Below are 15908 nucleotides of genomic sequence, written 5' to 3'. Positions count from 1 at the left end.
AAGTTCAAGTGATATAGTCTGGCCCACTTTGAGTCTGGAGTGTGTTGAGGGGGTTTGAGTGGGCTACTTGGAAAACTTAACTCCTCCTCTGTCGCATTAGCCTCTAAAACATTGGGACTGTAGGGGAGGAAAAATCATTTTCTCTCTACTCTTCTAGGTTCTTGGCTGAGACTCCTCCTGTAATAAAAGACAGGAGAGAAGCAAACAGAAACTTAGTAACATGTATACCTCCTATATACATGATAGGTATCCAGGAAAACTGAATAACTCCCCAAAGTGGCCCAAGCCACCACCTTAAATAGCATCTCCAGCTAAAGACAAAAGATGACGTGAGAATGGAGGGAAAACCAGTTGTGGGCGGTTATTAGGCAAAGTGCAAGAAACCAAGGCATGGTTATTATGTAGATGTAAGTCCATGCTTTCTCCACTGATAAATTCTAAATTTTTTTTTTCAACGTTTATTTATTTTTGGGACAGAGAGAGACAGAGCATGAACGGGGGAGGGGCAGAGAGAGAGGGAGACACAGAATCGGAAACAGGCTCCAGGCTCTGAGCCATCAGCCCAGAGCCCGACACGGGGCTCGAACTCCCGGACCGCGAGATCGTGACCTGGCTGAAGTCGGACGCTTAACCGACTGCGCCACCCAGGCGCCCCTCTCCACTGATAAATTCTAGAGATTTAGTTATCCTTCTCTTCCTGGTACAGAGAAGGAGACTCTTTTCCAAAGGGATAGTTGTGCAATGCAGGTAGGGGTGCTGACCCCTGTGCAGGCAAGACTCCACATAGTTTTGATTCCCCCGAAACACCACTAAAATCCTACTGCTGAAGTAACCAATAACATAAATGGTCAATTAGCACATATTTTATATGTTATATGTAGTATATACTATATTCTTACCATAAATAAGCTAGGGAGAAGAAAACGTTATGAAGAAAATCACAAGGAAGAAAATATACATTTACAGTACTGTACTTTATCAAAAAATCCTCCTCGAAGCAGGATGTTCAAACTCGTGCTGTTCAAGAGTCAGATGTCAATGTTTCTTACAAAAGGCGAACTTCTCCTCGGTTTTTAGAGTTTCTCCTATGTCTGCTGTTTCTTCAAAATTATCAGTCTAAACTAATCTTTTTGCCAAAGAGGCGTATTTTGAGGTGGGAAACTTTGCTCCCCTTCAGGACTGATCCTACAGCCGCCCTTTGGCCAGCGAAGAGAACCAGAGAATCTCCTCCTGGGATCCTTTCCCGACCCCTTGCTATCCTATGAACTTTTAGTTTCTTTCTCCCGCCATTGCCACCGCACTCCACAGCAGGCCTCTCCCTGGGTGTCAGTCACTGCCTTCACCAGTCCCACTGCCAGATGGGGGACAGACAGGACCTGGGGTCTTGTGGGTTGAAGAGGAGGAATACAAAATGAAGATGGATATTGGAATGTCCCAAAAACAACAACAACAACAACATTTCTGGTACGTCTCCAGGTGTAAAGGTAAATCGGCTCGTGGAGTTTCAGCACCTACATGTGGCATAGGGGGCCTTCTAAGTTACATTGCGATGTTCAGTTCCCTTACTTTGGGGTTGACAACTCCAGAAAGTCAGGGTGGAGAAGGGGAAGAGAAGCCCATCCCCTCCACAATGAAGACACAGTAGAGAGAGCTGGCCGGTGGGACAGCACTGCAGCGATCGTGAGGCCCTGAATTAAGGTGGGGGCTCTTGACGTGGCACCTAGATAATCATGTGGCTGGATGAGCAAAACTAGAGCAGGTGTTAGGAAAAGGCGATGAGCAGTTTGGGATGGCACCATCCATTCTTACCTGTCTCCCATTTAGGCTTGTACATCTGCTCGCGTTCCCTCTGGGCTGTTCCCTGCGTTGCGGTCTGAGTGATTGCCTTGAGAACAAACTACTCAGATCTGATCAGGTCCTCTTAGCTGCAGTCCAAAGTCCTCATCGTGACCTACTCTACCTCACATGCATAGCCCTGTCCACTCTGCAGCCTATTCGGTCAGAGTCTGTCTAGCTTTTTCAAGGAATGGCAAGGAGCCCAATGAGGCTACAGGAAAGTTTCAAGGAGGGTCCTTGTAAGACCTTGGACTTGACTCGATCTTCAATATGCCAAGGTTGAAATGCCTATTTGATATCCAAGTGGAGTTTTGTTGGGTAGGCTGTTGGATACACTAGTCTGAAATCCAGGGGAGAAGCTAGGAAAGGAAACAAAAATGTGGGAGTCATCAGCATATGCAATACTTCCAAAGCCATGAGATTGAATGAGATCACCAAGGAAATGAATGTAAAGAGAAGGTTCAAGGAGTGCACGCTGGGGTGCTCCGAGGCCAGAGGGCAGGAGAAAAGGAGGGACCAACGAAGGTGGTTCTGAAGGACTGGCCAGCACGGAAGAGAGAACCCAGAGAAAGTGGTGGAGTGAAACCAAGTGAGAAAGAACAGTGACTCCGGGAGGAGCTATTGGTCCTCTGTGCTGGTGGGTCAGGGATGAGGCCTGAGACCTGATTTACTCACACGGAGGGACAGCTGACCTTGATCTCAGCAGGGCAGTTCTGAAGGGGCGAGGCGGGCAAAAGCCCCAGCCCAGGGAGTGCAGGAGAGATTGATTAGAAAGGGAATAACCAGACACGGGAGAACCGACAACTAAAACGGGAGCTGAGAGGGGGGTTCACACCCAAAGGGGAAGTGAGGTCAAGAGAAGTTTTGGCTTTGGGTTTTTTTTTTTTCCTTGTCTTTGTTTTAAGATTGGAGAAAAGATAGTAAGTCCATATGCTGCTGGGGCCGAGTGAACGAAAGAGTGAGTGAGTACCCTAGTGCAGTTCCGGGGGCAAGTGGGGGCTCTCTGCAAACAGGAGAAGAAACAACAAAGGGTTGGGGTGCTGGCCCCCGGCCTGCCTCCCTGCCACCGGTGGCTGCGTCCTACCCTCCTGTTGAAACCAGAATCTGGCTTTCCCCACAGCCACTTTGCCTGGAGCCCAATTAAGGCAAAGATACAAATTCGCCCAGCCACGGCCCCATGAAGTCTGGCCTCAGGGCTGCAGCCCACTTGGAAAACGTTTTAATTTCATTTGTGTGTTTTTTCAATTTGATTATTAAGTGTTGTTTGCACATGGATGGGGGGGAAGGCCTGTTTCTATTCGCTGAACCCCCTTCCTCCCTGGCCCGCGTGCCTCCCTGGTGAGTAATGGGGAGGCTGCTTTTCTGGAACACAAGGGAAAACTTCCAGCAAATTGCAAAAGCATGTTCCTTCCTTGAAAAATCCTTTCACACTTGTTTTTTACTCCCTTCGTAAAGTTCATGAAAAGCCTCCATAAAAGTCCTTTAAAAGGCTGTAACTTTCTTTGTTCTCCATATCAGACTTTCTTTTTCTCTCTTCAAGGGGGATGTAACCTAAAGGGATAATAAACAAAGCCTAAGGCCAGCGGAGGGCGCAAGGTGTGATGAAGGGAAACTGTAGAAGTCAGGGGTTTGCAGGTTGGAGGCGCAGGGAGGAGGAAACTCCATCCGCATTTTCAGAAGTTGACAACCTAGCATTTCCCCAAGGCCTCTTAGATTTGTTTCTGAAGTTACAAACGTTTAACACGGGACTGGGGCGGCAGGGCAGACAGAGCAAAATGAGAAAGGCTCGGGAAGGGCCACACGGCCTTGCAGCCTCCTGAATTATAAGGGGAGTGGGAGATGGGGAAATAGGAAACCATGAGTTTGCAAAGAAGGTTCTCCCTGGAAAGATGTCATCCGGGGAGAAAGATACAGACAGTGCTTAAAAGGGGGTGGAGCCGTATAAGGAGTTGCCTCTGCACAGAGGTATCATTCTCGTTTGGGTTCTGGTCAGACTAGGAAGCTCTCTGAATTCGGACAGGGGGCGAAAGTTGCTGATGCTCAGAGCAGGTGATGGCTGCTCCTGGGGTCAGGCAAGGGAAGCACTGTGGGGGGCTCCGTGGCAGTGCTTGGGACGGGTACCTGTGCCTTAGCCACTTACCAGTCTGATCCCTGTTACTGGGACCTGCCTGGCCCCGGTCCGTCTAGGGCTGCATGTCAGACGTCTCTGTCATTAGCCCTCTCGGCTTCAAGTTGGCAAAGTAACAACGGACCTCCCCCCTCCCACCTTCCCCTCTCCATAGAACCTGCTTCCCTCCTGAAAGCTCTTCACCTCATTTCCCTCGCTGAGCCCCCCCGCCCCCCCCCCCAAAGGACTCCCAAGAAGAGATTAAGAGGAGGCAGGGAGGTGCATTTTAACAAAGGCTTGAGAGAGGAGAATACCACTTTATTTTCCTGAGAGATTGAAGCCATGAAGCCTGGGCAGAACTGGGGAAGAATGGAGGGCCTTCTCCGGCCCCTGAAATCCTGGGACGTACACTCTCCTCTGAAGACCTTTAGGCCCCTGTTCCTTTCTAATCCAATAACCGGTTCTTGGGGGACAGCCACCCAGTCTTAATTAGCAGTGTCTGCTGGAGTTTCTGGGCTGTCCTGATGGGGTTGGTGCCCAATTACCCAAAATACCCAGCCCTGGCCATGCATGTGGCAGGTAGAAAGAGCCTTAGCTCTCCCCTCGGGAGAACCAGCAGTGCTCCATTCCATCAGGGGCTGGGCTCGACCTGAGGGCCCCGATGCTTCCGCTGCTGAGGAAGAGGCCCAGAGGACCCGCCTGCGGGCCTGGCCACTGCCCACCTCTTCCTCTCCCCAGATCTGCCTCCTCTCTGTTCCGCCTTCTCCTCGCCCCCCTCCACCGCCTCTCTCTTCCTCTTTCTGCCCCTCTGAACTTCAGAGTCCCCCTCTCCTTCCCACTCGCTTTGGCAGAGGGCCACGGAGTACTCAGGAACCTGGCCCTGGTGGCCCCAAGCTCTGGACTGCTGCTTGCTAAGCTGTGGTTCCCCCAAAGGTCCCTCACCACGCTGAATGCCTGGGGCTTCCCCTCCCTCCCCGGAACACACTCTGGAACACTCAGGGGGATGGTGCGACAGTAACTGTGTCTTCCTTTGTGTCAGCCCCAGGGATAACTCAGCCTGGACATCCTGCTTCCTCCAACACCTGACTTCTGTCTTTATCTTCATGTTGCAGCTGGAGAAACTGAGGCTCAGAGAGACAAATTCACCTGCTCTCCGGAGCTTCTGCTGCTGTAATTGTGCCTAACAGAGGAAGCACTTGCCAAATGCATCTGATTCAATCTTCTTCTTAGGAAAGACCTGGTCAACATGGTTGCAGCAGGGATATTAACCTTCAGTTCTCTGAGGTTCACCCCCGTTTCTGCAACCTCTCATGGTGGCCCCCAGCTGCTTCCTCATCCTTCCGCTGTCCCTGTCCCCACCCCAATTTGGCAGAAGCTTTGCGCCTGCTGTGGCCCTTTTCATATCCCAGGCGTCACCAGAACCATTGAGAGTGAGCGAGGTTGTGTTTTGACCCAGCTCCCAGCTCCTCAAGATCCCCCCACCAGCCACTTGAACGTACGACGTGTTTGTGTATGCTCGCAGTGGGATTGTTTCAGCCTTGCCAACCCAGGACCATCGGCCCCTTTGTAGTGAATCTGCTCCCTCAATTAACTTGGGGATTCGGGGAACCTAATAAAGAAGTTTTATTAAATGCAAAGAAGAGCATCACTTTCGAATGTCCCGGGGGAGAAGCGTGAGCCAGATCCTCGTGATTACTATTCATCTGAACAAACGGGTCCTTTACAGGGAGGTAAGCGAAAGCAGTTTGCTGTCCGCCGCCCCCCTTGGCCCCGGGAAGGCTCTTTTTAGGACATGCTGGTTTATATGCACGCTGATAGCTGTTTCATATCTGGGCCGAGGGGGCCTGATGGAGTGGTTGCCCCACATCCAGCACGCGCGGCACAGCATGGTTAGGAAGGAGTGTTTATGGGGCTCGCTGCTAATGACTCCCATTTATGGAACATGTGTGGAGCAGCTGAGAGGAGTTTAAGTGCAAACCTATGACAGGACATCAATAAGGCCTGGGCTTTGCAGCCCGGCGGAACGCACAGGCTTTCCCGAGCAGCTGCAAGGACGGTTCTGGTACAAGCTTCTGGGGGAATCCGAGGCTCCCCGGAATTCAAGCCTTTCGGTGCGAACAATGCCCTGAGAAAGACGGCTTTGCTAGGGAAGCTGGTGGCCAGACTGGTTGGAGGAGGCCAATAAGAAGAATTATTACTCTTATAAGAATAAAATCTGGTACCGGGGCGCCTGGGTGGCTCAGTCCGTTGAGCGTCTGACTTTGTCTCAGGTCATGAGCTCGTAGTTCACGAGTTCGAGCCGTGTGTCGGGCTCTGTGCTGACAGCTCGGAGCCTGGAGCCTGCTTTGGATTCTGTGCCTCCTTCTCTCTCTCTGCCCCTCCCCTGCTCATGCTCTGTCTCTCTCTCTCTCTCTCTCTCTCTCAAAAAATAAATAAAACAGGGGCGCCTGGGTGGCGCAGTCGGTTGAGCATCCGACTTCAGCCAGGTCACGATCTCGCGGTCCGTGAGTTCGAGCCCCGCGTCAGGCTCTGGGCTGATGGCTCAGAGCCTGGAGCCTGTTTCCGATTCTGTGTCTCCCTCTCTCTGCCCCTCCCCCGTTCATGCTCTGTCTCTCTCTGTCCCAAAAATAAATAAACGTTGAAAAAAAATTTTTTTTTAAAAATAAAAAAAAAATAAATAAAACATTCAAAACATTTTTTTAAGTTTAAAAAAATTTTTAAAGAAGAGGAATAAAATCTAGCACTTATCATGTGTTCACTTCATGCCAGACATTGTGGAAAGCGTGTGCATATATATATATATATATTTTTTTCTTTTGTTTAACCTTCAAACCAGCCTATAAGGTTGGTACTATTTTTTGTTTGTTTAATCTTCATTGTGCAAAGGAAGGAACAGGGCTGAGAGACACGAAGTATCTTGCCCGAGGCCACTGAACTGGAATTTCAACCCTGGTGGTCTAACTCCAGGGCCCGCTTACGTAGCTGTGGAACCGGGAATTCGAGAAGTCCACTCGCATTATGGCAGGACGGCATAGAGGTTCAATGCGTGCGTTTTGGTATCAGAAAGCCCTAGATGTGAGCTTCAGTCTGTGACTTACAAATTGTATAAGCTCCTTAAGCCTGACGGTAACACCTACCACCCTCTGAGGTGGGTGAAACCGTAAAGCCCAGTGTAGACCACCCCCTTTGGTGCAGGACCGTGAACTGGAGCCCCGCTTCTGCAGCTGTGAGCCCCCAGAAGAGTCACGTAACGCCCCTGAGCCTTGGCGTCCTTGCAGTAAAACGGGACGGTAATACCTCTAAGAAGAGAACTGATAACAACGGGGTGTCGAGGACCACACAGAGTGGGTGCGAGGAGCCCCTTCTGCATCTTCCCAGGCCCGTGGAAATGCTGTCTGTCGTCTTTGGGAACCCCGGCTGGATCTCTCCCTCTTGCACCCAACTGCCCTGCACACTGCACGTGGTTATGAGCAGCAAAGGAAACAGAAACCCGACCTTCAAAGTTCTTATGCACTCCAGGGGGAAGATGGGACCAACAAAAAGAAAAATTCATTAAAAACAAAAATGACATGTCCTTATACACACATCCTTGTAGATAATCACTTACAGCCGTGCAGAGACTGGGGCCGGGCTGCAAGGGTTTGCTGGAGAGCTTGAGAAGACATCTGGCAAGGTTTCTGGAAGAAGGGGGATTTAGGGCAGAAGAGTCGCCCCCCTGGAGTGGGAGCTGGCGTTCATTTTTTCCTTGTCTTGTATCCCCTGCGCCCAGCAAACAGTCGGTGCTTAATGCATGCTTGCCGAAGGAGAACTGGAAGTGGAGAGAGGGGGGTTCCAAGCAGGGGAAGTGAGTAGCACAGTGGTGACTCAGAGGTAGGGCAGGCGTTGCACTAAATGCTGAAGGCATGAGTTTTTCCTTCGTGTTTTCTGCCAGAGTTTGGCCCCTGATAAGCCCAGAGAAAGAGCCCGTGAGCGAAACGGTCTTCTACGAAGGAGTGTTGTAATAGCCCACCTTCCTGTACACGGTACACACACAAACCATGCCTGACGTCGAATCCCGACATGAGGCAGCTGAAAACTACTCGCCTTGGAGGACAGTTTTGATTACCTCCTCCAGATCTGTTTCTTCCTTCTTTTTCACTTACAGCTCCCCGATTGGGTTCAAGATCACTTCCTCGGAATGTTATTTATGGTGGCTTTGCAGTACATCAGCTGGGCTAGCCTGAGGTTAGTTTTCCAGAATCTCCCTTTCTGCCTATTTCCAGTGGGGCCATGAGAGATGCCTTTGCCTGAGATTTGGAGGGCAGATGTCAAGCTGAGAAGATCAGGGTGGGATCATCCAGCTCATGTCATCATCAAGGAACGGTGGTCATGTATATGACTGCTTCACCTTTGTCTGGGTCCTCCTTTGGCTTCTCCAATGCCTTGGCGATCTCAGATCTCAGTGACAAAGGGCACCAGCTTCTCCTGTAGGGTATCAAGATTGGGGACTTTCAGAACTGACCTGGGTTCCAGTCCGTCCCCGTGGGGCCAGCTTGTTCTTGCTCTCTCCCACTTTACACCCATCCTTCCTTCCTTCCTTTCCCACTTCCTGCCCTGTGGGCTTTGAAGTTACAACATCAGATGCAAAGACAGCAGGCCTATAGGGAGGGTTTAACCAGCTCTCACGACTGCAGAAGGTAAAACCCCTACTACAAATCTGATTGCATATTTTTATGGAGAACGACTTTCTAGTGGTTCTGCAATTCTGATTGAACCCTGACTGATAGAGGTACCATATCCCCAGCTCAGGAATGGATTCTGGTTGGTCTGAGCCAATCATGGGGTTTCTAGTCCCTTGCTGGTAATGGGTTTAAGTACGAGCCCATGACCTGGGTCTAGCCAGTTATGGAGACTCCAGTCGGGGGTTTCTGGCAAAGGCACCCTTGATCTGAGAAAGAGACACAAAAGAAGATGGTGTTCTTCCATTAGACGTTGTATCTGGATAACATAGTTGGAATTGAGGCAGGTGTTATAGCCGTGTTAGGGGTTGTCTAAAAAAAACAAGCTGAGGACCAAGAGAGAAAACATGGGAAAGAACTTGTATCCTTGAAGATGTAGATAAGCTGAGGAATTAACCTTCCTCGAAACTGCCTACCCCTGGAGTTCCAGTTATGTGAGATAAGGCTTTGTCATCATTTAAGACAATTGAGTCAGGGTTTCCTGTTTCTTCAAGCCAAAAGCATCCTAGTCCAGTTCCCGCCCCAAAAAGAAGCCTTCTTCTTTTTGCAATGGATCTTCTTGCAATGGATCTCAACATTTTCATCCACTAGGAGTTTTTCCAAAAGGTCAGCTTGGAGTGAATCTGGTACGTGGCTTCCTCATGCTTGGTCTTCTCATTAGAGAGAATACAGGATGAACACCCCAGCAATCAACAGAGGATTTAAAGATAAACAATAGAATTTGGGATTGCCAAAATGGTTTCCAGATTCTAGCCCAAGGAAAAGTGGGATAAGGCTGCAATCATGGTATTATAACGATCAGGTCTGTTGGTAGGCAAGTAACAGGAAGTCCATTTCAGATTGGCTAGGCCATCATACCTGCTCTTTACCTCTCATCTCTCCGGTGCTGGAATGGTACTTCACAGACTCCTGTTCCAGCTGGCTTTCTGTGAGGTTCCACCAGGAAGAGGCACTAGAGGGAGATTTGGAGGCAGGAGAAGGGGAGAAGGGCTTCATTTCTGTGTTTCAGTTCCTGGTAGTGTTTCTCCAGCAGGAGTAGACAGCAGGCTCACTGCCCGTCTCCTTTGGGCCCTCTCAGAGCCCCCTCACCATGGCCCTAAGAGGGACTAGACCATCAGCCATGGCTCCTTGGGGCGTGGGGTACCAGCTGCATAAGTTTGCTTATCCACTAGACCATGTGCTCTGAGGCACGAGAGCAACCACCACGGGGGGTGTGAGCACCCATCAAATCTTGCCTCCTCTCCCCTCAGTGCTCTGAGAGCTTCAAGGGTCTGAACTCGCCCCCCCAGGAGCCCAGCACAATTGCATGAGACCTTCTCTCTCCAAAGTCATAAGCTCTGGCAACCACCTTCTCCAAATTTCTAAATAAGAGCCCGAACTTCATTTTGCTTGCACCGGCTTTGGCCCATGGCCCTACGCTGAGCCAATCACTGTGGCCAAGGCCCAGGCCCATTGATTGGCTTAAGCTAGATCACACGTTCCCCGTAGGCTGGCTTTAGCATGGAGCCTCAGGGCCCACAGATGGAAATCAGGGCTTTCTGGGAAGTGATAGACTGATGCTGGGGAGATCAGCAATTTTTCCCTGAACGTCATCTCAGGTTGTCCAGGACATCCCCAATTTCGTATTTCTGTTGTTGTTTTTCTTAAATACAATACCCTTTAAGATATATAACCGAATATATGGTGATGACATTCTAGATACAACACCAAAAGGACACTCCATGAACTTCATTAAACTTAAAAACTTCTGGGGCACTGGGGTGGCTCAGTCGGTTAAGTGTTTGACTTCAGCTCAGGTCATGATCTCATGGTTCGTGAGTTTGAGCCCTGTGTGAGGCTCATTGCTGTCAGTGGGGAGCCTGCTTGGGATTCTCTCTCCCCCCTCCTCTCTCTGCCCTGCCACTGCTCTCTCTCGCAAAATAGATAAAATAAAACTTAAAGGAAAAACAAAATTTCTGCTCTGTGAAAGATACCATCAAGAGAATAAGACAAGCTAGGAGAAAATATTTGCAAAGGATACATCTGACAAGGACAATTATCCAAAATTTACAAAGAACTCTTTTTTTTTTTTTTTTTACACTCAACATGGGGCTTGAACTCATGACCCCGAGATCAAGAGTCACATGCTCTACTGACTGAGTCAGCTGGGCACCCTTTACAAAGAACTCTTAAAACTCAACAATAAGAAAACAAACAACCCAATTAAAAAATGGTCTAACGACCTTAACAAACATCTCACTAAAGAAGATTTACAGATGGCAATCAAGCATATGGAAAGATGCTCCACATCATATATTGTCAGGGAAACACAAATTAAGACAACAATGAATACGACTACATGCCTGTTAGAGTGGCCCAAATTCAGAATACTAACAACACCAAATGCTGTCAAAGATGTGGAAGAAGAACTCACATTCACTGTTGGTGGAAATGCAAAATGGGGCTGCCGCTTTGGAAAATAATTTGGTAGTTTCTTGTAAAACGAAACAGGGGCGCCTGGGTGGTGAAGTCGGTTAAGCGTCCGACTTCAGCCAGGTCACGATCTCGCGGTCCGTGAGTTCGAGCCCCGCGTCGGGCTCTGGGCTGATGGCTCAGAGCCTGGAGCCTGTTTCCAATTCTGTGTCTCCCTCTCTCTCTGCCCCTCCCCTGTTCGTGCTCTGTCTCTCTCTGTCCCCCCAAAAATAAATAAACGTTGAAAAAAAAAAAAAAACGAAACATACTCTTACCCTACAGCCCAGCAGTTATGCTCTTTGGTGTTCACCCAAGGGAACTGAAAACTTCCGTGCATGTGAAAACTTGCGCACGGGTGTTTATGGCAGCTTTATTAATGATTGCCAAAACTTAGAAGCAGCCAAGGTTGGTGAATGGGTAAACTGTGGTACAGGCAGGCGATGATGTTTAGCACTAAAAGGAAATAAGTTATCCAGCCATGAAAAGACATAGAGGAACTTTGAACGCCTATTAGGAAGTGAAGAAGCCAATCTGAAAAGGCTACGTACTGAATGATTCCAACTGTATGCATTCTGGAAAAGGGAAAACTAGAGGAGGGTAAAAATAGCAGTGGTTGCAAGGGATGGGAGAGGAGGGACGAATAGGCAGGTCACAGAGGATTTTTAGAGCGGGGAAAATTATAATGATGAACGCGTGTCATAGCACATGTGTCTAAACCCCTAGAATGCACAACACCAAGAGTGAACTTTAAGGTCAGCTATGGACTTCAGACGATCGTGTGTCAATGTAAGTTCATTATTGCAACAAATGTACCGCTCCGGTGGGGGATGCTGATCATGGGGTAGGCTGTGTATGTGTGGGGGCAGGGGTGTATGAGAGATCTCCTTCAAATTTGCTGTGAACCTAAAACTGCTCTGAGAAAATAGTCTTTAAAATAAATAAAATAGAGGGGCATCTGGGTGGCTCATGGCTCGGTTGAGCATCTGATTCTTGATTTTGGCTCAGGTCGTGATCCCAGTGTCGGGGGTTTGAACCCCATATCGGGCTCCACTCTGGGTGTGGAACCTGCTCGTGATTCTCTCTCCCTCTCCCTCTGCCCCTCTCCTTGCCTTTATTTTAAAAACATAATAAAATAAAATAAAATAAAATAAAATAAAATAAAATAAAATAAATATAGAGTCATATTTCCCTCTTTCTGTCTCTCTCTCTCTCTCTCTCTATATATATATATATATAGTATCTTCATAACCCTTTGGGCAACCCCGTGTCCTAATTAGGTTTCAAAAGTGATGTTCCTCAGAGCCATGAAGGAAACACAGACTGATGAGTGCTGAGCCCCAGATAATTGTCTCCATTCCTTTGTGGTCAGAGAAGTGATAAGGAAGATGTTGATCAACCACGGTTTCCAGGAAATACTTTTTTATTTTTAGCTTGCATTAATTCCCGCTCATTGGAAACCTGACCCAAGAGAGCTCATTTCTACCATCCAGCAACAAGCTCACCCCAGACACTCAAGGGTCTGAGAGACAGTAGAGGAGTCAGTGTCTTCCAGCATCAACTTACAATGTCACATAAAGTTGTTTAGACCCTCTAGTCCTCCTTAGGAGCCAGGTTGTTCCGTGAAATAAGATTGCATTATTTTCCCCTTCTCGCGCCCTCTTGGTTTTCACTGATTACAAAATTAAGGCCCAGAGAGATTAATCGGTTTGGCCAAGGTCACACAGCACGGCCAAGACTCTAAGTGAGAACGTGACGTCACGTCCTAGACCACATCCCAGTGCAAGGCCATCTTGTTTCCCAGATGTTCCTTGCTGTCTGGAGACCCCCCGGAGTTTCAGTACCCTCTCAAGGGCGGCATCTGATTACCCCAAAAGGTATTTATCTCTTTATTATCTTCCACCTGAACTACTCTGCCGGGGAATACCATTACCAACCCTCACATGGCCTCTACCAGGTGCCGGTTTCCTAAGCTTTTTACAATTATGACTGTATTTAGAACAAAACAAAACAATTATTAATGTATTCCATCCTCAAGCAGCCCGGTGGGGTGGGTGCTATCATTAGCATCATTCACAGTGTCCAGATGGGGAAACTGAGGCACCGTGAGGTTAAGCAAATGCCCCCACAATTGCCCGGCCAGGGGTGAGCTCTAGGATTTGAACCCAGGCAGCAAGCTGCGCTCCTGGAATGCAACGTTGCTTTTGAGACTTAAGGGGAGGAAAAACAGACTTGTCAGGGGAAGGATAAAGTGAGCTAAGAGAAAGGTGGGGGCAAGCAAGAGAGAGGGGTGCAGGAGAGGGTGTGGGAGGGAAAGCCTTGACCATGAAGGAGCGCGTCCCAGGGAAAACCACAACGGCAGGTGACAGCGGTAAGAAAAATCCATCAGCAAGAGCGGGCCCTTCAGACTGCAAACAGCTAGCACGTATAGCATCTGAGCCCAGCAAGACGGGCCTTCGTGTGCAGGTGTCCGTGTGGGACACAGAGCGGCGGGGTATCTCCCGGGGATTCAGCGCTGTGGGCCGCCAGCCAACGTAACTCACCTCTGATGACTCAAATGCCTTTCCCTGACCCAAAAGCACTCAAGGAAGATGCTGAGACTCAGAATGCTTCCGCATTCATTCTGTTCGGTCCTCTTGACTGAGCTCCTGCTGAGTGCCTGGCATGATGGTGGGCAATAACACCTCCAAAATGCACGGAACTAGTGTCCCTGGAGACAAGGGCCACTAGTTATAACACAAGTGAAAATCGCTTGATAGAACAGTGGGCCCGAAGCTTTTTGATCTTGCCTCAGTGTGAGTTAGAAATTTTGAGGGGTGCCTGGGTGGCTTAGTGCGGCTCCTGGGTAAGCTCAGTTGGTTAAGCCTCAGACGTCAGCTCCTCCAGTCGTGAGCTCCTGGTTTGTGGGTTCGAGCCCCGTATCCGGCTTGCTGCTGTGAACACTGAGCCTGCTTTGGTTCCTCTGTGCCCCTCTCTGCCTGTCCTCTACTTGCACTCATGCTCTCTCTCTCTCTTTCTCTCTCTCAAAAATAGGGGCGCCTGGGTGGGTGGCTTAGTCGGTTAAGCGTCTGACTTTGGCTCAGGTCATGATCTCGTGGTTCGTGGGTTCGAGCCCCCTGTGGGGCTCTTTGCTGACAGATCAGAGCCTGGAGCCGGCTTCAGATTCTGGGTCTCCCTCTCTCTCTGCCCCTCCCCCGCTCGCGGTCGATATCCTTCTCTCTCTCAAAAATAAATAAGCATTAAAAAAATTAAAATTAAATAAATAAACATTTAAAAAATATATTTAAAAAAAAAAAAAAGAAAGAAATTTTGAGCGCACAAGCCAGCTCTGAGTACCGCGCACCCTCCGGGCGGTCCATCTTGTTGGCTGGACGGACCCTCCTGACCTGGTAAAAGGGCCTCCGCAGGACCCCCACCTCACTAGGTTGTACCTTACGGAAGGAGCCTGGGTCTTTTTTTTTTTTTTTTTTTTTTTTTTTTTTCAACGTTTATTTATTTTTGGGACAGAGAGAGAGAGCATGAACGGGGGAGGGGCAGAGAGAGAGGGAGACACAGAATCGGAAACAGGCTCCAGGCTCCGAGCCATCAGCCCAGAGCCTGACGCGGGGCTCGAACTCCCGGACCGCGAGATCGTGACCTGGCTGAAGTCGGACGCTTAACCGACTGCGCCACCCAGGCGCCCCAGGAGCCTGGGTCTTTAACAAGGTTTCTAGCGTCCTGGAGTAGTGACAGCCACAGGCACAGACACTCCCTGTGACTCAAGGGTGTCACACAGAGCCCTACTCCATGCGGGTGCCAGGGCCCCAGCCTTGGGCTGGTGGAGACCAGGCTCGTTCCCCCGCCAACCTCTCCTTTTCTCATTTCTCTCCTTCCGCCCTTCTGGGAGGGAGAGTGTGGTGCTCACGCCTGTTCACCCACGCGTGTACCCTCCTCGTCCAGGGGGAGGCAAGCACCGCTGTCAGGAAGCACGTGCCTGGCCTGTGCGTGAGCACCGGGACTGGGAAGGCCTCCCCCAACCACCTGCTTGTCAGACGCCCCCCCCCACCCCCATCCTGCAGGGTCGTGGCCCAAATGCCAGCTCTTCTCTGAGCCTTGGGGGCAACCCCCTTGCTGGCCTCGAAACAGACCTCCCTTTAAGAGATGATCCCCCTTCAAAAGAAAAGAATAGACAATTTCAAGCAACAACTTAATTCTTGGACAGGGAAAGCAAGGCGTCAAAAGACCCAAAGCAGCACGTTTGTGAAAGAGCCTGGTGAACATTTATAGTTCTTTTCCAAATATGAAAGAAAGAAAGAAAGAAAGAAAGAAAGAAAGAAAGAGAAAGAAAGAAAGGAAAAGAAAGAAGGAAAGAAAGAAAGAAAGAAAGAAAGGAAAGAAAGAAAGAAAGAAAGAAAGAAAGGAAAAGAAAGAAGGAAAGAAAGAAAGAAAGGAAAGAAAGAAAGAAAGAAAGAAACGAAAGAAAGAAAGAAAGAAAGAAAGAAAGAAAGAAAGAGAAAATCACTACAATTTTTTAAACGTCACTTTGAAAGACAAGTTGACATTCTGGTGCTCATTAACCCAGGATCCTGTTTCTCTCTGCATTGAATACTCTGCTTCGAGTTCATCCTGCTGGATTTGGTCGCTTCCTTCAGCCTGAGTTTTGGAGAGAAGTTCTGCCCTCTCAGTCTGGGCGTTTTCTTCCATGAAAGCTTCTGAGGGACCGAGCGGAGGTCGGAGAGAAATTAGACCTCAAGTCGGTTCCTGCCCCTTCACTCACCGGGGATGTGCCTTGGCTTGAGCTGGGTTCCCGCAGAGGGTGA

The sequence above is a fragment of the Felis catus genome, chromosome B1, assembly GCF_018350175.1.
Source record: "Felis catus isolate Fca126 chromosome B1, F.catus_Fca126_mat1.0, whole genome shotgun sequence".
NCBI lineage: Eukaryota > Metazoa > Chordata > Mammalia > Carnivora > Felidae > Felis > Felis catus.
The sequence above is the reverse complement of the archived record's forward strand: the minus strand, read 5'-3'. Positions refer to the sequence as shown.